General features: G+C 39.8%; 1 long non-coding RNA gene and 1 pseudogene across 2 annotated transcripts; one reads left to right on the top strand and one right to left on the bottom strand.

Annotated features, from left to right (window-relative positions):
* Window positions 1–2,830: 2,830 nt before the first annotated feature.
* Window positions 2,831–21,479, top strand: LOC149044067 (uncharacterized). The gene is made up of 2 exons (XR_016187382.1): window positions 2,831–2,944; window positions 20,742–21,479. It is a non-coding gene; the product is annotated as an uncharacterized LOC149044067 (long non-coding RNA).
* Window positions 13,979–16,838, bottom strand: LOC149044068 (uncharacterized; annotated as a pseudogene). Its single transcript, XR_016187380.1, has 3 exons — window positions 15,425–16,838; window positions 15,067–15,252; window positions 13,979–14,290 (listed from the first exon to the last, which is right to left on the bottom strand). The product of XR_016187380.1 is annotated as an uncharacterized LOC149044068 (transcript).
* Window positions 21,480–23,293: the final 1,814 nt, after the last annotated feature.

Below are 23,293 nucleotides of genomic sequence, written 5' to 3'. Positions count from 1 at the left end.
GCAGAGCTGCACCACTTCCCCGACGCCTGTCAGAATGGCTACAGGCAGTGTTCCTACATCCGATTGGTTGATGACAAGAACTGCGTCCATGGTTTTCTGGTGATGGGAAAGTCACGGGTAACGCCCCTTAAGCCAGTGACCATACCCAGACTAGAACTGACCGCTGCCATCGTCTCATCGAAGATCAGTTGCATGCTGCGGAAGGAGGTGGAGTACGCACAGATACAAGAAATTTTCTGGACTGACAGTAAGATGGTGTTGGGCTACATCAATAATGATGCCAGAAGATTCCATGTCTTTGTTGGCAATCGCGTCCAGTAAATACGAGAAAAGACATTCCCTAATCAGTGGCACTACGTTGGAACAAAATCCAATCCTGCAGATATCGTCTCCCATGGTGCTGGGGCCCAAGAGCTAATCGACAACTTTTCGTGGTGGAATGGGCCAGATTTTCTCTGGAACTCACCTAAGGACTGGTATTCTGTAGACGACACTCCCTCAATTCCTCCTGAGGATCCGGAAGTCAAGACCGTTTCTGTAAGAGCAACCCAGATCCAAGAACCAAAGCTATACTCTCTATTGGAGCGCCTGAACTATTTCTCGAACTATTTCTTGAACTGGCATCGAGTAAAGAGAGCGTGTGACGAATCTTATCCTTTGCCACTATCACCAGTTAGTCAAGCATCAAGGTTGTGGCATCGCTCAGAATGAAATCAGATTAAGTGGCTACTGGATCATTGGTGGAAGTTCCGTTGTTTCCAACCATATTTCCAAATGCGTGTCTTGCCGGAAGCTGAGAGGCCCCTGGTACATCAAAGAGGGCCACCGTGAAGTGAAGCATTATGGGGTGCTATTTACATGTCTAACATCCAGGGCTGTCCACCTCAAAGTTGCGGGCAGTATGCGTGACGATAGGTTTTTGCGCACTACACTGGACTTTCGAGGGAACGTACAAAACGGGGGAAATTAACTCGGTAGAGACCACTCGGCTTGCGAGAAGGAAAACTCGTCACGATTTCCTGGTACACGAAGATCTACTTCGAGCGAGCTTGTACGGACGTCAAGGAGGATACAGCGTTTTTGGTTCCACAGTAGACTTTTATTCTAGGTCAGGTCAACAAGCGACATGACCTCTAGCGTACTCAAGTTTGTAATCATCAAAGCTGCCCAAGGTACTTGCTTAAGGACTAACTGGTGTGAGATACTATTGTTACACAGATCGAAATATTTGAATAGGGACACAAAAGAGCGGAAAAGTCTCTTTGAAGTTAAACGAAAACTACTTAAATATTCCATCTGTTTCTACGACGAAAATAATCTCAAGATTAAAAGGACGGATACAATAAACTTGAGGCCATTAAAAATAGGAATTTAGGTGAGAATTCACAGCTTTGATATAGAAAATATACCTATCCTAATTACAATAGAGCAGCTCAGGAAATAAAACCGGAAAAGCAATTAGATGTTTCTGCTTATCTATGCAAGGTTAGTGTGGAAACTATCGTATGAAAAGAAATTAAAGTTACAAGTGTAAACTCAGCTGCTAACTACCATGGAAACCAATTTTTTCAGAAAGACCATTAACACTTATATTTACCAAAAATTCCACTAATAATGATGAACAAAAGTATCGACATGCAGGAGCATAATGAAAACGAGTTACAAGCAAAATCTATTCCAAAAGCTACTGTGGTTTTTATACACTTTTTGATTTACTAAAATGAAAGGACTGGAAATGGTTTAATGTGAAAGTTTACGAATAAATATGTTCCGAATAACAACCACACTGAAAAATCAGTAAATTTTCCCGTAAAATCTGTCTACTGATTCGCTTCTCAATGCCTGTTGCCGGTTCGTGGGACGCCGCCGCCCAGTGCGACAGTTGCGATCTGACCAAGGTACGAACTTTGTTAGTGCAAAACAACCAACACGAGAAGATACAGCACGAACTGGCAAAGAGAAACTGTGACTGGATAGATTTCAAAATGAATATCCCAGAGGCAAGTCATATGGGTGGTGCCTGGGAGCGTCAAATTCGTACTGTTCGAAATGTGTTGGCATCACTTCTCACACAGCACACTACCCAGCTTGATGACCAAACCCTCAGAACCTTCATGGTAGAGGCTGAGGCCATCGTGAATTGTCGCCCCCTGACTGTTGAAACGATAAACTTTCCACAGATGCCTGAGTCTCGTACACCCAACCACTTACTTACCATGAAGTCCAAGGTAATATTGTCCCTACCTAGTGAATTCCAGCGTGCCAATCTGTACTCAAAGAAAAGATGGCGCAGAGTGCAATACCTTGCTAACGAATTCTGGACGAGATGGAGGAAGGCGACTTACAGTCTCTCCAGCCAAGACAGAAGTGGGTAGCCACTCGAAGAAACCTGCAGTTGATGACGTCGTCGTCATTATGGATGATAACTCACCAAGAAAATGTTGAAAGGTCGCGCGTGGAGGAAACATTCCCTGACAATGATGGTCTTGTCAGAAAAGTCCGCATCAAAATTGCTGACCGGAACTTAGACAAAAATGGACGACCTGTTGGACCAGTGACTAGTCTATGTAGACCAGTTCAGAAATTATTTTATTGCTGTTGCTCCGCTAGAAGAATCCCCAACTGAAGAGTCATGAGAAATGTACGAGCTTACAGCCCATATCTAGAGACATTGATCTAAATAGTTAAACTTTAGTAGTTGATACCAGTTCTAGTTTGTTTGATCAGTGTGGTAAATTTCTATCTTAATTTAGGGGAGCCATGTAACGAAGGCTATTTTTAGTTATGATTTGCGTGACGTCCAGTACCCTTTTGTTTTGTTTTGTGTAACATACCCTCGAACTGTTGGCATTAGGTTTCATTCGGCCACGAGACACTTGTTAGTCGCAAGCATAGCCAGATCGAAGGATTGTCGAATTACTAGAATAATAGAACGGGGAAAGAGGTATGTCATCTTATTTATTTTTGTATTTATAAACCGAAACGTGTATAGTCTCAGGTAGTTTTGTTGCGCTTAAGATATTTGTGTGTGGTCTTGTTGATACTTCAAATAGGTAGCAACATAATAGGTTTTCTTATTGCAGGTAGAATGCTTGTTTCCAATGTAACCCATTGCATATATACTTCATATTTTAATTTAGTATTTGCATGTCCTGCCAACTAAACATGAAAGAGAATGTTACTCTCTTAATATTGGTAAATATCATTATGAATGAATTAAACTCTGTTGAATTTTTCTGACCATAGTAAATTGGACAAAACATATTCACATGGAATTTTGAATGACACACACGTATAATGTGGTTGTGAAAAAAGTATGTTTATCACAAACCATCTGTACATGTAGCAATGTATAAAACCTTCATACTTAAAAACCTAAGGATTTCTATGTCCAGCCTTCTCAAGTATTTCAGTCTCTGGTTTTTGCGGGGTTGTCTTTAAGGATTATGATAACCTTAACCGTATTTTTAGGAACATACAGTATATTCTTTAAATTATAAAATAATAGATTATGACAACTGCCCTTAATTTGAAATTAAAGTTCCCTGTAAATCAGAGCTAAGGTAGAGAAAGAAGGATTTAAGAGAGGATGTCAGCATCCATCGCACAAATTTGAAATATTGTGACAAGTTGCCCAAAATTCGATCTCACTCCTACTTTCATAGTTTGTAGCCCAGTACGTCCTAATAATTGTGGTGTAGTTTTTTTGTGAAAATATATTTCAGTTTCGGAGAAATGATTTTTTTCGTTCGACCGCTAAAATATGCAAATTTCATCTTGAATATTACCCGAGCTGTGTGACCTCATGTCACGAATAAACTTGACCTCCGGTATTTCTGTCAACATAATCCTTTGTTTGATCATCTAAACTTAATCCCCTGTCATTACTGGAGCTGGCAAAGAAATATTTATTTTCGGTAAATATTTTTGTCCGACATACCTTTCCTATGTCGAAAAGTAACATCAAAACAAAGACAGTTATAACCATGACCGATATGACAGAGTCTACTGAGCTTCGAGCTTTTAAAAGACAAAAGGATGGTTAAAAAGTTACAGTAAAAATTTCCTTGTGTATTGGTGTTGTTCAATCTTGAGACGAACTCAAAGTCCGACAAAATTTACTTGCTAGCGACTATAAAAACATGCATGGTGTGTCTACTTATCGCCACCGTTTACTGGTATAAATCACTACAATTTGTTTAAAATCTAACATAACACTCTTACCTTGTTTATTTATGATTTTATTAGCTGTTTCGATTATTATATAGCGCCTGGGTATTACTTTTTGACAGGATCCCAGGTTTTGCGTTGTATTTTCCCGTTCCCCCATTTACATCCTAAACTAGTCACGCAATAATTTATCCTGACACAAATAAATATTTACCATATTTACCCTGTATAAAGATTTTTGTTTATGTTGAATTGAAAATATTAGAATATATGCCTTTTGTGGTCACTAATCGTTGCTTCAGTGGTAGCGAAGCAGTTAAAAGCGGGTTGTTGCTTCAGAGCTATTGAAATTTATAGTATTAAGACAGGAGAGCAAAGCGTGATGCTCTGGGAATAAAAACTTTAGGGGCCTTTTATTGGTTTATTAGTTTTGTTCAAGAACGAGTTCATAGCGGTTGTCACATGATACCAGATTAACGTTTATTCGAAACAAGTCATTTCTAAATGAGTTTATTGGGGTTTTCATGCCAGAACGAAACACTCATTTTTGTACCTGTATAATATAAAAGCGGTACAACTCTTATATCTGTATGAATCCTCTTTAAGAGCGAGGGAAGCATAGAAAAAGACAAGAAAGGACATAAATAATTGTTTTTACAGGGTAAATTATCTTGCATGTAAAACGCGGTATGAAATCCATTTCGTTCCGGAACGAAACTCATTTTGGAATAATGTAAAAGGCATCTTAGGGACGGAACATTAGATTTTTGGGGTGGGGGACGACTGAAGTAAATCAAAATTTTTTTTTCACTGGTGGGCAAATCTTTGTTTTTAGGCGCTGACCGTGGGAGAGAAGGCGATCGGAAATGGGTAAGGATGCTTGTCGTACCTTTTAGGGGTCAAAAAAACTAGAGACCCAGCTGGTACGTTTTAGGGTGTTTTTCGCTCAATATCACACTTGAAATAAGCATTACTAAGACGATTTTGAACTGACTTGAGCCTCTAGAGCACATCGATCAAGGAATTTTTATTTTTGGGATTTTTCAATTTTTTTTTCTTTTGAATTGGTACGTTTTATGGGTAGACATCAATTGTTGCCACTTCCACACAGATAAGACTCAGGTACCTTTTCTAATTTTATTGGGGTTGTTTCGAAATTCCCGGCGCGCACCCCGCCCTCTTATGTAAATGTGTCCCCCGACATCAGTGTAGAAAACTCCGCCTCTGTCTGGATTTTTGGTAGCCTATTGACCAATTCCCAATCGAGACTTAAGTCTGACGGGACGCGTAATTTTGCTCATGGTGGTATGTAGCTTTATGCAAGTAACCGGAGCCAGGCTGTATGAATTTTTCAGACTATACTATATTGCATGACATTGTGTCAAAAAGATATAACACACAGAGTAATTGACAAATTTAACAATCTTCAATATTTTTTCTTTTCTTCTTATAGCTCAAAATGAACGTCCTAAAGTTAGTTAATTAATAAATTATTGGCTTATTCCTAAAAAAAAAAGAGAGGTGACAGAACACAGACTGACAATTGGTTTGAGCCATGAATATTTTCAACTTGACTGTTGATGTCACTGTATTTTATGCTGGTAATAATCTTTAACTGTAACTAAAGCATAGATAATGCTAATCATCCTTACTTATACAAAGAATATTTACACAGGTAAACGCAAATTTTGAGTCATTTAAGCAATTTACCTTTCTAATGGCTTGTCTAAAAAACAGGTGACAAAGTGACTTCTAAACACTGTTTGCCACGTTTTCTGATTGTATTGTATTGATGACCGGTTTAGAGGGGAGGGAGGGGTTAAGTTCTTCATGCTTTGGTGAATATCTAAAAAATCTACGAACTTCTGGGAATATGAAAATATCTACATGTACCACAACTATTGTTGGGGGAAATTAGATTTCATCACTGCGAGTACTTTTAGCTTTTAAGCATTTCCTCTCGTGATTTAATAGTTATTCTTATTATGAAATTTAAACTGGAAACTAGCCTTGTAAATGAACTCCATTAAAAATAGGGCTCACAAGGTTTCAAAACTTTTGTCTTACATTATTTATACTAGTTTGAACAGTGCAATCAAGTGGAACGGTTTCACAATAATGAGACAGTTGCAACTCTTGTCACCCCACGAAAGTCTATACTTTAAAGTATTAACATGAAAGGCTACTCAACCTATCCTTAAGGAAACCGAGTTGAGAGGCAGAGAGAGTGTAAGAGATACACATCTAAACATGTGTAAAGTCAAAGCCAGGATCCCGTCCTACTAAGCAATTGCGATACACATGAAAATGCTTGTTCTCAAATGTCTTCTGATAGAGTTTGTGCTTTACAATCCAGACATAATCATGCTCTTTGTGGCAGACATAGAACAGCTCGTCCAAGTCATCCTTGGTGTACTCATCAGGGCCTTCCTTCAAATCTCCTGCACACTTGCGTACTTTCCTTTTGATTTCGATTAACTCGAAGGGCGTGGTTGTTGTGGGACTAACAGAAGGCTTTGGAGGTCTGCTCTTCCTTATGGTCAAGCGCAAATCTGATGTAGCAACAGCTGAGTATTCTTGTGTAGTAACTGTGTTGGCCAGAGCATCATCGAGTGTGTTATTACACGATGCCATTGTTTTCATCACATCAGGCGACTTCCTGCATTGATGGGATTTTTCTTTCCTGCTGCTTTGTTAACGGAAAATGTTGTCAACGCCGCGAGATTGTCTTGGTTACGTCTTGTGTTCTTGAACCAAGAAACAAACTGCTTTAAGTTGCTGCTGTAATGAGCCACAGCCACGGCATGTGCACATATTTTCCGCGAAACAAATCCTAGGCATTCTTTGTCGCATGAGTAACCAGCTCCATCTCGAGATCCTGTCACCCTTTTGACCACGTGTGGCTGAGATGTAGAAGTACTCTTGACAAAGTATGTGTCATCGTCAAAGCCTTTCCGAATTGCATCGTCACTTTGAAGCTTGCTTGCCTTGTCTGCAAGTGCTTTGATATCTTTCCCAATAAAAGTATCAAGGAGATTCTCAAGGTATTCTGTTATCGAACATCCACCTGCCTTTTTGTCTGGCTGTTTTGACGGCATTGGTTTCGATACCTGTCCTTCCTCGTCTCCACAACTTGAGGTGTTAGTTTGCATCATACATGGGGGACGGTCCCCTTCACTCTCTTCACCAGTTTCTTCTCCTTCCTCGAATACACCAAGGGGCAACATTGGGGTTGTGTGATAGTTAATCAACTGCTTATACCTCACTGGGTCAACAACAACCTTCACTGAATTGATGATGTTTCCACGCTCCTTTGGAGTGGTATCCAAGATCTCGCATAATTGCACGTGATCTTGATATTCTGGTCGTACGATGTAAAGACCATGGAGGCCCAGGAAAGCTCTCAGGCCCAGGAAAGCTCTCTGTACGTCGCTTCTTTGTTTGTCAACCAACTCCTTGACATCATCGACAAAAGTACTCATGTCCTTTGATTCAAAATTTTGCCAGTGCTTCATTACTGCATAGCCAGATTCAGAGACATTGTTACACTGCACCTCGTCACCAAATCTTGCATCATTTGACACTTTCGCACTTACGTGGTTCCAAATTTCGTCTGCTTCGCACTTGAGAAAATATGATGAAAATCGCGGCTCTCTTCTCATATCTGCCAGCTCAGTGTTGTCCCACTTCTGTTTCAGTTCCTCCAGCTTGCTTCTGTAGAGACGTTCATTGGAAGCATACACAAGAGCTTCAGAGCCAAAGATGTCATTAACAATTACATTGGTGACTGCCTGGGAAATCTGTAATTTGGAACATTTATCTTGAATGTTTTCCTTGACGTGGTTCTTACGAAGAAATGCAACAGACCTCTCCAACTCTTGTCCCAAAGCTTGGCGTAGTGGCTTCTCTCCATCAGTGGAATATGCTTGTAGAAAGACTTTTAATCCGGGCATCTTAGCTGTCATCTTCTGGAATAACGTAACATAGGTGGTTTTGTCCCTGAACATACACAGCATTACAGGCCCTAATAGAATTGGACATTCGGGGGGCTGGAGCGTTTTGTATAATGCATTGTATTGCGGTAGGACGTAACAAGCACAAAGAATGGCCCAAGTTGGAAGGTAACGTCGGCGTAGAGGATAGACTTGTGGCCGTCAATATCATTACAACAAAAGTTAGCAGTATGTGCTAACTGTTCGTCGGCAAACAACATAAGCTTTGGAGAATCGTCATCTAGTGAGCATGCCCGAATGAATTTTCTCCTGTTTGTGAATGTTCTTTCATCTTTTCAGTGATTTGAAAAATAGGATCCTTTACAGCTTTGCGTGGCTGACTCTCAACTTTCAAATACTTGGCTTGTATTTCATTGCGAGGTAACTGACCACCAGATTTGCACTTTTTAAGGCCCCCGACGTCCTCTTCCACCTAGTAAACAACTCTCTTCAATCCAGCTTTATTTCTGTTTACAGCACCCATCATCTTTGTCTCTGTGCTCCCGTACGTTCTGAGGTAAGGTATAGAACTAGTCTTGGCATTTCCATGAGCCTTTAACTTTATCCGGTGCTATGACGCTCCCTCGAAGTAGAAACGTACAAACTCCACATTGTGGTGTTGAGAATCGGGTAGAACGACGTTCGCGATGGTCTTTCGAAGGGAATTATCACTTTTGTTGATAAATGTTTTTCGACAGACACAATGTCCATCTTCGCGGTAACCTTGGTGACAAGACCGTCATTCCAAGCTAAGAGGTACTTTTTCCTTGCTGTCTTACTCTGTTCTCAGGATCAAGATCATCCGAAAGTAAATCCTCTTGTTGCCGAAGGTGATTAAGATCCACAAGAAAGGAAGCATTATTTCGACATGAATTGGGTGCGTTTTAGCAATCAATTCCAGATGGGAATTTCTTGCATTCATAACAAAAGGTATTATTCCGTTATTGCTGAAGTCATCAAGAATCGCCAATAGCACTATCGGAAGTACCACGTTTCCTATGTAGTGTTTAGGAACTTCTCGTTCATCATCTGAGCTTAAATCAGAAAGTGATAAACGACGGGCATATCTGTAGAATGATAAAGACCAAAACTATGTAGCCCTATCCTGCCTTGGGTGGGGTGGAGGGCACCATGTGTAACTCAAAAACTATTCGTGTAGGTAATAACATAGGACCGAATAAAATTAAGGAAATTAATATCACGTCTGTTTTCAGAAACTTACAAATTCTGAAGATACAAGAAAACAACTGATTACTTGTAAGTATCATAAAAAGTAAACTTAGTGTGGCAGTCATAGGGTGGTCTTCGGCAATCTTCAGAAGACTTTCGGAAATATTTGGTGACCTCCCGTAATCGTCGAAAATCTTCGTAATTTCTCGAGTCACCTTCGGAAATCTTCGGGTTTTTTCGGAAATTTTTTGAAATGCTTCTGGTCACCTACAAAGAAATCGCCGGAAGCGTTCTGGTAAACTTTGGAATCTTTGGAGGTCCTTGGGTAATCTATGCAGTTTCTGCCCCCCACCCTGCCCCCCAAGCAGAGCAGGCCCCTGATGCAATCCCAACATGACGAAAACGCTCACAGAAAAAGTTTCATTAAGCAGGATAAAAACATACCCCTGGGGAGTTTGGCTGGTATATCAGTGATGGGGATGTGCAAATAAGGCCAAATTGTTAGACCCAAAATAAGTCCTATTAGGCTAGACCCTAACCCAAAAATAGTCTAAAGGCCCAGAACGTTGTTTCAAGAAGGTTCCACTAAAAAAAATATAAATGAAACTGATGCGATCGTTTGTCATAAAAATGAGAATCCTGGGTTTGCTTTTTGTCAAACCCCTCCCTCACTCCCTCCCCCCCAAAAAAATCCATTCCAAAATCTCTGATCTCGCTGGTTATTAAAATTTTCCTCACTCACTACTGCTAGTGTAGAGAGAGGGCCAGTACTGCACTAGTTCGAAAGGAGAGCTGATATGATGATGTTTGCCCAAAAATTTCGTTTAACCGGCTTCTGATCCCCGATTTCCTTGTTCTATTAGAAGGTTAAGAAATTTGGATATGAATGTGGCCGCCAAAACAGTAGAAGAAAGTCGTTGGTCAGACAGTCCCCAGGAAAACGCCGAAAGGTTTGCAGCAATGCTATGCTTTTAAAAATCTGACCACTGGTAGGCTATAGGGTAGGCCATAGGGTAGGCCATAGGGTAGGCCATAGGGTAGGCCATAGGGTAGGCCATAGGGTAGGCCATAGGGTAGGCCATAGGGTAGGCCATAGGGTAGGCCATAGGGTAGGCCATAGGGTAGGCCATAGGGTAGGCCATAGGGTAGGCCATAGGGTAGGCCATAGGGTAGGCCATAGGGTAGGCCATAGGGTAGGCCATAGGGTAGGCCATAGGGTAGGCCATAGGGTAGGCCATAGGGTAGGCCATAGGGTAGGCCATAGGGTAGGCCATAGGGTAGGCCATAGGGTAGGCCATAGGGTAGGCCATAGGGTAGGCCATAGGGTAGGCCATAGGGTAGGCCATAGGGTAGGCCATAGGGTAGGCCATAGGGTAGGCCATAGGGTAGGCCATAGGGTAGGCCATAGGGTAGGCCATAGGGTAGGCTACAGGGTAGGCAATGGCCTACCCCACGTTTTGTCCACATCCGTGGTAGAGCATAACGTGATCATCGAAACAGCTCATAAAATCATAAATAAACAAGGTAACAGTGTTACGTTAGATTTTTTACAAATTTTAGTGATTTATGCCGGTAAACGGTGGTGACAAGTAGGCACACCATGTATATTACATAGTCGCTAACAAGTAAATTTTGCCGGACTTTGTGTTCGTCTCAAGATAGAACAACACAAATGCACAAGGAAATTTTTACAGTAACTTTTTAACCATCTTTTTGTCTTTTAAAGGTTGGAGCACAGTAGATTCTGCCATATCGATCATTGTTAAAACTGTCTTTGTTTTGATGCTACTATTTGACATAGGAAAGGTATGTCGGACAAAAATATTCACCAAAAATTAAGATTGCTTTGCAAGCTTCCATAATGACAGGGGATTAAGTTTAGATAATGAAACAAATGATTATGTTGACAGAAATACCGGAGATCAAGTATATTCGCTACATGAGGTCACACAACTCGGGTAATATTCACGGTAAAAATTTGCATATTTGAGCGGTCGAAAGAAAAAATCATTTCTGGAAAAGTAAAGTATATTTTCACAAAAAACCACACCACAAAATAAGGACAAATTGAGCTAAAAAATAATAAAAGTAGAAGTGAAAGCAAATTTTGGGTGACTTGCCGCTGTTTGTCTGATGCATGCTGACATTAGCTCTTAACGTGATACAACATTCATAGATAAATTGGTTTACAGAATGGTTATCTCTGCTCTTACCACACCTTGCTGTGTTATCAGAGCTGAGAATAATTTTTCTTATTGACAAAGGAAAGGAAAGTCTTTGAAATCACAGCAAACTTCTCTTGACATTTCGTGCATCGGGGATTCACGTCTAGGGCTGTAGAGATCTCTTATTTCCGCTCTCCGAACAGCAATACCAAAATTGCAGATTTTTTGGTACACGTATCCCGGGTGCAATTTCAATGGTTCCCAGTAGTGCTTGTTATTATATTTAAATAAATACCTTAGGTATTAGATAATCTGTATTTCTTTGTTAGCACACCCTTGAAGGCAGTTGTGTGATCATCATTAATTAATATGGTATATAATTAAGTTAATAGTTTTCCAATAAAGCAGTTAGGTAGAGCATTTAGTCAGATTTGCGCTTTACTCTATAGTAGTATATCCAACTCTAGTACCGGCAAAGAGGATGGCCAATCTTAGAACAATTAAGTCCTCGCACTTCGGTTCAAGAGACTGGAATGGAAAAGCATTTTTCGAATGATTTTATCAATAATTGATCTCTAACTACACCGAAGATGAAAAGAAGTTTGCCAAAAATCAAAGTTTTTAAACCACGCAAAGTTATGTTAGCTTTAAAAGGGGCCATTGAGCAAGAATTAGACTGCTTAGCATATGTAAGAGTAATTGGAAAGGTAAACAGCATTTTTACGTGCCATATCCATGAATAGTTGATTTTTGGGGGTGAGAAAATTTGTCCCGTTAGGAATTTGCCTTCTGGTCGAGAGTCGTGGGTAATTGGAAAAATATCTGAGGAAATCTCAGTGAGATAGAGGGATTTCCTTTCTTTCCTTCCCTTTAGCCTCGTATTTTTGCTCCCTGTAATGATAGCATTTTTCATTGCAGTGTTTACTAGATTTTAAGCAAATGAAGATCATCGCAGTATATACTCAACTTAAGCAGTTGAGAAATAAGGCCTGAAAAAAATTCAGGCCTGAGCGGGAATCGAACCCATGACCTCTGCGATACCGGTGCAGCGCTCTAACCAACTGAGCTATCAAGCCAACTGGGAGCTGGTCAATTGTGAGTTCTTTATATACCCGTAGATGGAGAAGGTGTGATAAGAATACACGAAAGTCATATATTTGTACTGCGGAAAATACATTTTAAGCAAATGAAGATCATCGCAGTATATACTCAACTTAAGCAGTTGAGAAATAAGGCCTGAAAAAAATTCAGGCCTGAGCGGGAATCGAACCCATGACCTCTGCGATACCGGTGCAGCGCTCTAACCAACTGAGCTATCAAGCCAACTGGGAGCTGGTCAATTGTGAGTTCTTTATATACCCGTAGATGGAGAAGGTGTGATAAGAATACATGAAAGTCATATATTTGTACTGCGGAAAATACATTTTAAGCAAATGAAGATCATCGCAGTATATACTCAACTTAAGCAGTTGAGAAATAAGGCCTGAAAAAAATTCAGGCCTGAGCGGGAATCGAACCCATGACCTCTGCGATACCGGTGCAGCGCTCTAACCAACTGAGCTATCAAGCCAACTGGGAGCTGGTCAATTGTGAGTTCTTTATATACCCGTAGATGGAGAAGGTGTGATAAGAATACATGAAAGTCATATATTTGTACTGCGGAAAATACATTTTAAGCAAATGAAGATCATCGCAGTATATACTCAACTTAAGCAGTTGAGAAATAAGGCCTGAAAAAAAAAAAAAAATTCAGGCCTGAGCGGGAATCGAACCCATGACCTCTGCGATACCGGTGCAGCGCTCTAACCAACTGAGCTATCAAGCCAACTGGGAGCTGGTCAATTGTGAGTTCTTTATATACCCGTAGATGGAGAAGGTGTGATAAGAATACATGAAAGTCATATATTTGTACTGCGGAAAATACATTTTAAGCAAATGAAGATCATCGCAGTATATACTCAACTTAAGCAGTTGAGAAATAAGGCCTGAAAAAAAAAAAAAAATTCAGGCCTGAGCGGGAATCGAACCCATGACCTCTGCGATACCGGTGCAGCGCTCTAACCAACTGAGCTATCAAGCCAACTGGGAGCTGGTCAATTGTGAGTTCTTTATATACCCGTAGATGGAGAAGGCCTTATTTCTCAACTGCTTAAGTTGAGTATATACTGCGATGATCTTCATTTGCTTAAAATGTATTTTCCGCAGTACAAATATATGACTTTCATGTATTCTTATCACACCTTCTCCATCTACGGGTATATAAAGAACTCACAATTGACCAGCTCCCAGTTGGCTTGATAGCTCAGTTGGTTAGAGCGCTGCACCGGTATCGCAGAGGTCATGGGTTCGATTCCCGCTCAGGCCTGAATTTTTTTCAGGCCTTATTTCTCAACTGCTTAAGTTGAGTATATACTGCGATGATCTTCATTTGCTTAAAATGTATTTTCCGCAGTACAAATATATGACTTTCATGTATTCTTATCACAGTGTTTACTAGGCAAGAAAGGAGTTTCAGGTATTTCTTTTACCCTAGCAAAAAGTCTTAAAGCGGGCTCAATGCCTTTTTGTCATAGTGGATCTTTTCTAGGTTTCTCCTTTCTGCAATACTTCCAATCATACAATATTTCCAATCACAAGGCTACTCGTTGACCAGCGGCCGTTTGAACAACGTCCTTAAGGTCACGAGACATCAGACACTGGGCTGGTGAATACTGGTATCCCTGTTGGGAAGGTTTCCTCATGCCAAAGAGTCAAAAGTCAAGCCAGGTACTGGTCCTCTGAACCAACAAGTGCCTGTGCGAATCAAAAATAAAATGATTGTAAAATTATAAAACGTAAACTTAATCCCGCAGAAAACTTATAGCCTCTATCAAGATAAAGAGAAGGCTCATTAATCATGAGGGCCTAGACAGAGTGCCCACATTTCTAAAATTAGGCCACGATTCAGACTACTTGACATTTCAACATTGCAAACAAAATAACCCGATAATTTATCGCTGTTTAACGCTTTGACCCCTACGAGTGACAGGTATCGAATTTCTCCTTACGATGTTGTCACTGAATCACGCAGTAAGGTGACAAGAAGAAAGGAAATAGTGGAAATAGATAAAAGCATCTTTGGAAATGTATAGAGAACAGTAAGGAGAATATGTAAGCTGATGTTAGGGTGTGAAGGGTTAAATCACATATTACATAAGAGCACATATTGTCTCCTGTCACCTATGATTGCAACAAATGAGACAGAAGAATAAAGTTAGTATTTTTGCCACTGCTTTTACATGTCTACCAAAAAATCAAAAACAACAATTACTCTTGTAGATAGGTTACTATTCTCTAACCTTTTTAGATGCAAAATCTCCCTTTAATATTGTTTAGAGCAGCGTGTGAAGCTTATGGTGCCAATAATCAATCAAAAAGTATTATAGTTTGTCTTATTAGGTGCTCACTTCCAAAAATAATTGCAACATTTCGACCAGACACTCAGAGCAAGAAAAATACCTCATCAAACTCACTTGTCCCTACTTGGACAAGCGCATTATTTATTTTACATGTATGGACCATAAGCTTACTTGACCAAAGGAAGAAGACTATGAAGCTTCATATCTTTTCAAGTACTTCTCAGCATCTCGCTTAGAAAGCTTCTCGACTTGATCCGAGGTGATCCTCTGCTTTTCCACTTGCAACGAGAACAGCAAGTTACTCTTGATGTTCCGCCGCTCTGCGACCTGGCCGCTTAAATCACTTGCAGGTTAAACCTGGAGAATGTTCAGAACATCATTTACAGGGTCCTTTTTACTAATGTCCATTTTATAAATTTAATTTCAAAACTTAAACTAAATGCATGGCGAGGTGAGAATATGAGATGTGAATATTTTGCTCTCTTTAGTTTTGCTATCAGTTCCTTCTGCTCCTCTTTTATAAACTCACCAGCATGATCCTCGAAAATGATCGTCGTATCCTTAGCAGATGGTGTGTAAAAGATAACTAATGCAACAGGGTTCTCTCTGAATGGTTTTGCAATGCTTGTCATTTGTTGCATGAGGACCCAAACGCTGATTCTCATATGTCTTCCCCTGAATGCCAAATTCACGAGTTTATTTTTCCTCCGCTTCACATCTCTCGAAGCAGCACAATCATCAAAATGATCAGCTTATTTGTTCCCTTGTGAACATCAATAATAATCTTGAGGCAATCATCAATCCAACCCTGGAGTGGAGTCAAGACAAGTAAGTCCTTATCATTTTCTGTCGAGCCATCACACGTCTTGTTGTGGATGAATGTTGGACAGAGGAGAATGACGTAATCAAACTTTTCGTAAAAGGTGGTGCTCAAGAAATTTCCCAGATACCTCGTCTTTCCTGGTTTCGTTGGCCCAACTATTAATGCTTTGAATGGAAAATTATCATGATTCATACTTTTTATTGATTTTATTCATAGTGACCATGAACAAAAGTTGATATCTTGTCTTCTCTTATTATTCTCTTATCATCATTTGCACTCAAAGCTATCTTTTCGATAACCGCAGTGAAGATCTTATGCCTGTGATCTGATTTCTTTCATTTTCTTCATTTGCATGTTTCTGCTCAATAAGCACTCCCTATAGTCGTTGTGAGTTGTTCTCTTTACTACAGCCTGCTTAATTTCTTTGCACTTTTTCTCCTCTTTTCCCTCAAACATCTTGTGACTCTAGAGTTTTGCTCTGAATCCAACCGACTATTTAATGATCTTTCCAACAGCTTCATCTTTCATCATTCCCACGACCTTCATATCACCGCTTACATCGTTGTAGATGTATTACTTTTAAATCTCATACATTAAGGTGTCAGTATCTGAAGAGAAGCTTTGCATGATCTCCATAAATCTTCTTCATGTAGTTATGGTGGAAGTCAGTCTTGCTGATATCGAGGATGCACATTCCACAATATACTGGCTTATCAAATACGAGCTTAGTTCGCTTCATGTGGATCGCAACAAGATGTTTATCAAATACAGTGCAATGCTTGAAGTTTGGTTTTGCTGGAAGGTTCAATGCTTTCTCGCTGTTGTTGACTAATCTCACATCCACACGATTCTTGATGTTTTCCATGATATTTCCCAAAACATAATTGCACATCAACGTGAGGAAGTCTTTCTCAAAGTCATTGTTTGCATTGGCGAGCAGCTTTATGTTGAGCTCGAGGTATCTTTAAATCAAGGCTCTCCTTTGAAGCTTATTCCTGTATGAATCTTTTTTATTCTCAAACCGAGATCGAATTATTGTTTCAGTGTCTTGTGATGAACTATTTATCTATCGTTATCATTCACATTTCGATCACTTTGTCTACCCCATTGAAAAAGTCCATTTCTCGGATCATGTGTACTATAGGTGGACTCGGTCGACATATCGGGCGACAGTCGACCGATAGTCGACCGATGGTCGACCGATGGTCAACCGATATATCGACCGACTGTCGGCCGATGCATCGGCCGATATGTAGCGATCAACTGCCGGTCAAGTATCGGTCAAGTATCGGTCAAGTATCGGTCAAGTATCGGTCAAGTATCGGTCAAGTATCGGTCAAGTATCGGTCAAGTATCGGTCAAGTATCGGTCAAGTATCGGTCAAGTATCGGTCAAGTATCGGTCAAGTATCGGTCAAGTATCGGTCAAGTATCGGTCAAGTATCGGTCAAGTATCGGTCAAGTATCGGTCAAGTATCGGTCAAGTATCGGTCAAGTATCGGTCAAGTATCGGTCAAGTATCGGTCAAGTAGCGGTCAAGTAGCGGTCAAGTAGCGGTCAAGTAGCGGTCAAGTAGCGGTCAAGTATCGGTCAAGTATCGGTCGAGGATTGGTCAAGTATCGGTCGAGGATCGGTCAAGTATCGATCAAGTGTCGGTCAAGTATCGGTCAAGTATCGGTCAAGTGTCGATCAAGTATCGGCCAAGTATCGGTCAAGTATCGGCCAAGTATAGGTTCACTTACCGAGCATATCGCTTAGAAGAAAATAGGCTAAGAAAGAGTGCGAGGTTTTTTCGATATATGTTCCGATTTGGTAATGGAAAAATACATTGTAAAGTTGGTCGCTCTTGTGTAATTAATGTTGTACCTTAACGTATTTCCATTATTCCTAAAACTACCCGGCTTATGCTTTATCCCTGATGTCATCCTGCCCTTAATCCAACATACTTAAAATAATTATTATTCCTTAGCTCTTATAGCTCTAACAGGTCCTTAACGTTATATTGCTTGTACAACGTTACCGATATCAACTGTCCAGTTTATGTCGGTAATGGGATCCACCTAAATTGTATCAGCTTAAATTGCAGTGTGTAACTGCCCAGCTAAACGAAAAGTAAATGATCTTTTGAAACTGAACTAGGCGGTTAAACTCATAAGCAAAGCGATTTTATAAAGACTTCTTTTTGCAGTGCGAGGTCAGCCGTTGTTTGTTTGTTTTTTCACTATTGTTATTTTACCTAGAATAGGGCGTCTTTTTGGGGGTTTGGGCCTTAACAACGGTATCAATTTTTTTTTATCCTTAAATAGGGAACTCCGCGGCACCCACCGATCGGAAATACAGTACTAATCCGCTCATAAGAACCTAGAATTCACGAACCTGTTAGCCTAAAAATATCAATTTAGACCCCCTTTACATAAGAACCTATTTAGCCTAAATTTGAAACAGGTTCCTTTTTTAGAAAATAAACCTTAAAGATCTTCAGGCAAAGATAAAAGACATGACTCTCAAAAGTAGTGAACTTAAACATGTATGAACTATAAAAATCTCTAAATTTGGTATAAATAATGTATGAAAAACAGTAGTATGTACATGTTGGTTTTGAATTAGAATTCACATGAGTACACCCTACGAGTACATTTAGAACTGAGAACTCAGATTCTTATAAGCGGGTAAGTACTGTAGTTTGACTTACTAAAACAAAATCAAGTCTGCAATGAATATCTAGTTGTCTTTGCCTCCAGATAATCCTCTTGCCATTTGGATTAAAAATTCTCCAAACATCGCATAGCTCCAAATTTTCCATCGCATTTTGCACTACCTTTAAAGCGTTCTGATGTGTTCTGGCGATGCCATTTTTTCAGAGAAAATTGAGAGAGCAAAAAACATCCTAAGCAGCTGGTCTGCTGGGAGACTTACTCTTCTAGGTAAAATCACGATAATAAAAGCTTTGGCAGTATCCCAAATTGTACATGTTTTAACCTCTCTTCCAACGCATCAGGGTGCACCTAAGGAAATCGATACCCTGCCATATGACTTTCTCTCGGAAAGCAAAGGGGACAAACTTAAAAGGACACAAATGATCAATGATTACGATAAAGGAGGCCTTAAGATGATAGATATTCAAAGCTTTAATAAATTGCTAAACAAAAAGTGGGTAAATGGAAACTTCTCGTAGACTTCCACCCCCAGAAGTGTAGGGGGAAAGTAATGTTTTTAAAGTGCTACTACGATCAAACTATCCATATCCATTTTTTATAATTTCGTGTAAAATATGACTGTATAAAATACTTTGCTTAATATCAATCCATTACGACCATCAGAAATCTTTTTTTATTTGTATTTTTATTTCCGAGAAGTTGCAGTCGCCATTTCTTTATTTCGTTCCAATTATAGCCTGGTTGAGAATTAGGGAAAATGACGTCAAATGCTCAAAATACCTCGCGTAAAATAACTCGAGTGTGCTAGACTATTGAAATGTTTGAATTTATTACAGGTACAGTAAAAAACCCTTTTTTAAGAACCTAGATTTTAAGTTTAATTGTACATTAAGACTCCTTTTACACGAGAACCTGCTTTAGCCTACAACTTTGAAACAGGTTCTTTTTTTTGAGAAATTCAATCAAAGCAACAACAAAGTTCCATGTATTAATGTTGCGTTTTGTTCTGTTTATCTTGGATAGCTTTGTAAACTTGGTAAATATATGCTTAGATTTTTAACATATTATGCATACAATACCAAAAATAGGCCACGCCCTCCAATGACAAACAACTCATTTATTTTGAAATCTAGACTGCGAGCAGAGGGCGCGATCGACGAGCGGTGAGCGGCCAAGCTGCGATCTCTTTTCGCTGTGACTGGCGCCCCTGCTGCTCGCAGATCACGGCCTCGCCCCTCATTGCTCGTCGATCGCGTCCGCTTTTTCCCCGTTCGTTCCAGTGGGATTTCACAGCAAAAGAGACTACTCGCAGTCTATTTGAAAACAAGAACCTGTTAAAGAACCTGACTAGCCAAATTTTCCAGTTAAGCACCATCTTTTATAATAACCTTCTTAGCCTTGCTTGGAAAAAATTAGGTTCCTATTAGCGGGTTTTTACCGTATATGCTTCTGAGTTTAAAATTGAAAAAAATACCAAATTGCACCAATGTTGCACTAAGGTCACAGGAACTGTCCCGTTTCGGGAGAGGAGGGTACTCCTGTAAATTTTGAATAAGTGTGTGCCTCGAAGAGTCTTGAACCCTGTCCCACTTTAAGGATGAAACAAACGAGAATTGTCCAAACACGAAATATGACACCCTATTCAAGGAAAAACAATAACCAAACAACGGCTAACCACGCGCGGCAAAACGCAATTCTCGATAAAATCGCTTTGTTGACAATTTTAGCGGAATTTGCTTTTTGTTTAGCTGGCCATTTACACACTGCAATTTTAGCCGATACAATTTACATATCCTATCTAAAGATCACAACCGAAACACAATGCTAACAGAGGCAAAACGATAACCGCCAAAACCATACCTTATCCCGCGGCACATACATGTATATGGGAGTACCCCCACCTCTGGGTATTTAAAGTGGATATTGTTTTGCAATGTCCTCCATCAACCGTCCAAAACAGCCATTCGGGTGAAGCTCACCATACTATCTTCTCCACATGAATTCCTTAAGGTATTCTTGTAGGAAGTTAGGATTTGTGTTCCCTTTCATCTTCTCAAACTCATTAATAATTCATGCTGAGAAAACAAAGGAAATTACAACCGTGAAGGAGGCTTGGATATGTGATCTTAATTATCATAAAATCTGGTGAACTTTTGCTTTGATTTTCTCCAAGAATTATTAATGGTTTGAGAAGCTATATCAAACATTCGAAAGGGTGTTTCATCCGATATCCAAACACCTTGAAGTTGGTTAAAAAAAACTCGGCTGCGCCTCGTTTTCTCAACCACTTCTCGGTGTTTGGATATCGGATGAAACACTCTTCCTCGTGTTTGATATATTACTTCTTAAATTTGTCCTTTGCTGCAGACCGATTGCTCTCTGCGTGTTGTGTGTGGACACCGGTGATTGGGTCTACAAAGTTAACCGAGTGATTAACCGTTTAATGATTGAAACCCAAGACCCTTTGCATTTGCCTGTATGCCGCCCATTCATCAGTATAAACCAAAGAGCCTGGTTGTACGTGTCTTTGGATAATGATCAAAAGAGTACGCGCATCTCGCCTTCTCACAAGCTGTAAATACGGTCGAACGGGGTCATACTGTGTGTGAAAAAGCCCAAGAACCCATCTCTCTCCTCGAGGTCGACGTCCCCTTTGGAACTGTGCTTAAGAAGAGACAAATTTCATTAAAACGTGTTGAATATATAGAAAAAAATTAAGAAAGACTGTTTCCTAGCAGGTGCAGGACATGAGTGGGTATTATAAACTGAAATACGGTTGATGTAATGTTTCGTATGTATTTTAGTTGATATGTTTTCTGTTGTAAAAAAGACCTGAATGAAATACAATGTATACGAGGCATCGAGGTGAATCTCTTTATGAGCACATTTCTTGATGACACATTAATTGTTAACATTTTCAAGGTAAAATGCGCACAGTTTTTGGCATTTTGGCTCTAATCTGGCTACAGGTTTTGCCGAAGATTTTGGGAATAATTCGGATGGCGCTATTTTTCTGTTGAAGTCACTACAGTGAGATCGACTTGCTGAGATGGAAGAGAAGAGAATAAAACGTGCTATAGCCATTCGCGAGAAGAAGATAAGGTGCAAATAAGCTTACATTTGTTCAATTGATCTTCAAAGGATAGTGACTAAAACACCACACGAGCACTACGAGTAACATACAAGTACATACGAGTAATTACGAGTCATACGGGCGCACACAGATACATATGAGTAACATAAAAGTAACATACGAATACATGGAGTAACACACAGATAACATACGGTCAAATGTGGGTAATACGCATGAAATCTGCAGAGTAAAATACAAGAAATTGGACCTTTAACGGAAATCGTCGATTTGTTTTTCACTGCTCGGTATGGAGAGAAATTAGCATTTGAGGGTGTGTGTGTCTGTGTGTGAGATGGGGGTGGGGGGGGGCTGGGAAGAGACCTTCCTTAATGTTTCCTGTGAGCCTATTACTGCATAAAATAGCAATAACAAAACTAATAATAAATTCAAATACTATTCAATCATGTAGGCTGAACAACAACGCTGATTTCCTACGGTTACCACCCTCCCAAGGTAATACCCGGGACAAGATCGGCCCTTGTGACCCTAGGGTGGAAAATGTTTGAAGTTTTCAGTTTGTCCCGTGGGTAGGGGGTTGGGCAACTTCAAATAACTACCCACACAAAGACTCCTGGGGCGAAACGAGATATGTATTATTTTTTATAATTATTTCATTATTTCTCATTTATTTTATTTTCATTGTATTTCTTATTATTAATTTATGTTATTGCTATTTTATGCAGCAATAGGCTCACACGAAGCACACGCAAACACACCCTCAAATGCTAATTTCTCCCCACACTACCCCGTTTTGTACATATGATATCATTTGCACATTTATCGCGATTGACTACCTAATTTATCCCGACCTGCTCTCGTGCTGGTCTCGTAGCTCAGTCGGTAGATCTAATTCGGAGGTCGTGGCTTCAATCCCCACTTGGTCAAATTTCCTTTGCCCCGTGAGGACTCCCAAATTTCCTTTAAAAGGGTAGTAACCCAGGGGGATTTATTGTATCGGCAGTATTGCCTTCTTCCAGCACCCAAACATTTATTTAAAAAAAATTATAATTTATATTACGGGTGCTTCGCGGTTCACATTCTATATCTATATCATTTGAACCAATGAATACACCGAGCAGTAAAAACAAATCGAAGGTTTCCGAGAAAGGTCCAATTTCTCGTATTTTACTTTGTTTTTACAAATCAAAGGAAAGAAAGTCAATTAAGCTTTCGCTAAAATGCATGCGATAAAAAACCATTTCCCATTTGAGTTTTGGAATGAAATTTTTTTTTGGATGACAAACTGCAGTTACCAGTATACATCTTGTATTACGGAGGACAGTAAGGAAATTAACCAATGTTTTTTAAAACACTTGCACACACCCATTGTTTTGCTCCATTTTGTCGGACAAATATCTCGAAACAGTTGTATCCCTATAAAGTGGATTTACAAAGCTACGGAACCTAATACACCAGCGTTGAAGACTACATCATCGGAAAATGAAATTTCCTTACTCGCGGTCCAATGGGAACAAACAGTGTTAGAATTGTTTTGACGTTTACTAAAAACATGCGCTTGATATAGAATGAAATAGAAATCAAAACTTTATGAGTGCGGCTGGAAGTATTGCGAGTTCACTCTACCGACGTCCCGTTTGCCGTCATGTCTCAAACTGGAGGTTTTTAACCCTTTAAATAGTCGAATTGTGTGCTCTTTATCGACAGACGGTGACACTTTTTTTTAACGAATAATGACAGCGGCGGCGGAAAAAAAGTTAAAATGCCATTCATTGTCCAATGAAATAAGCTTCCAAAGCACAGATAATAAAACCAAATATAACCTAAC

Source organism: Pocillopora damicornis, chromosome 6 (genome assembly GCF_964200805.1).
Source record: "Pocillopora damicornis chromosome 6, jaPocDami1.2, whole genome shotgun sequence".
NCBI lineage: Eukaryota > Metazoa > Cnidaria > Anthozoa > Scleractinia > Pocilloporidae > Pocillopora > Pocillopora damicornis.
This window is presented reverse-complemented; position numbering and strand designations above follow the sequence as displayed.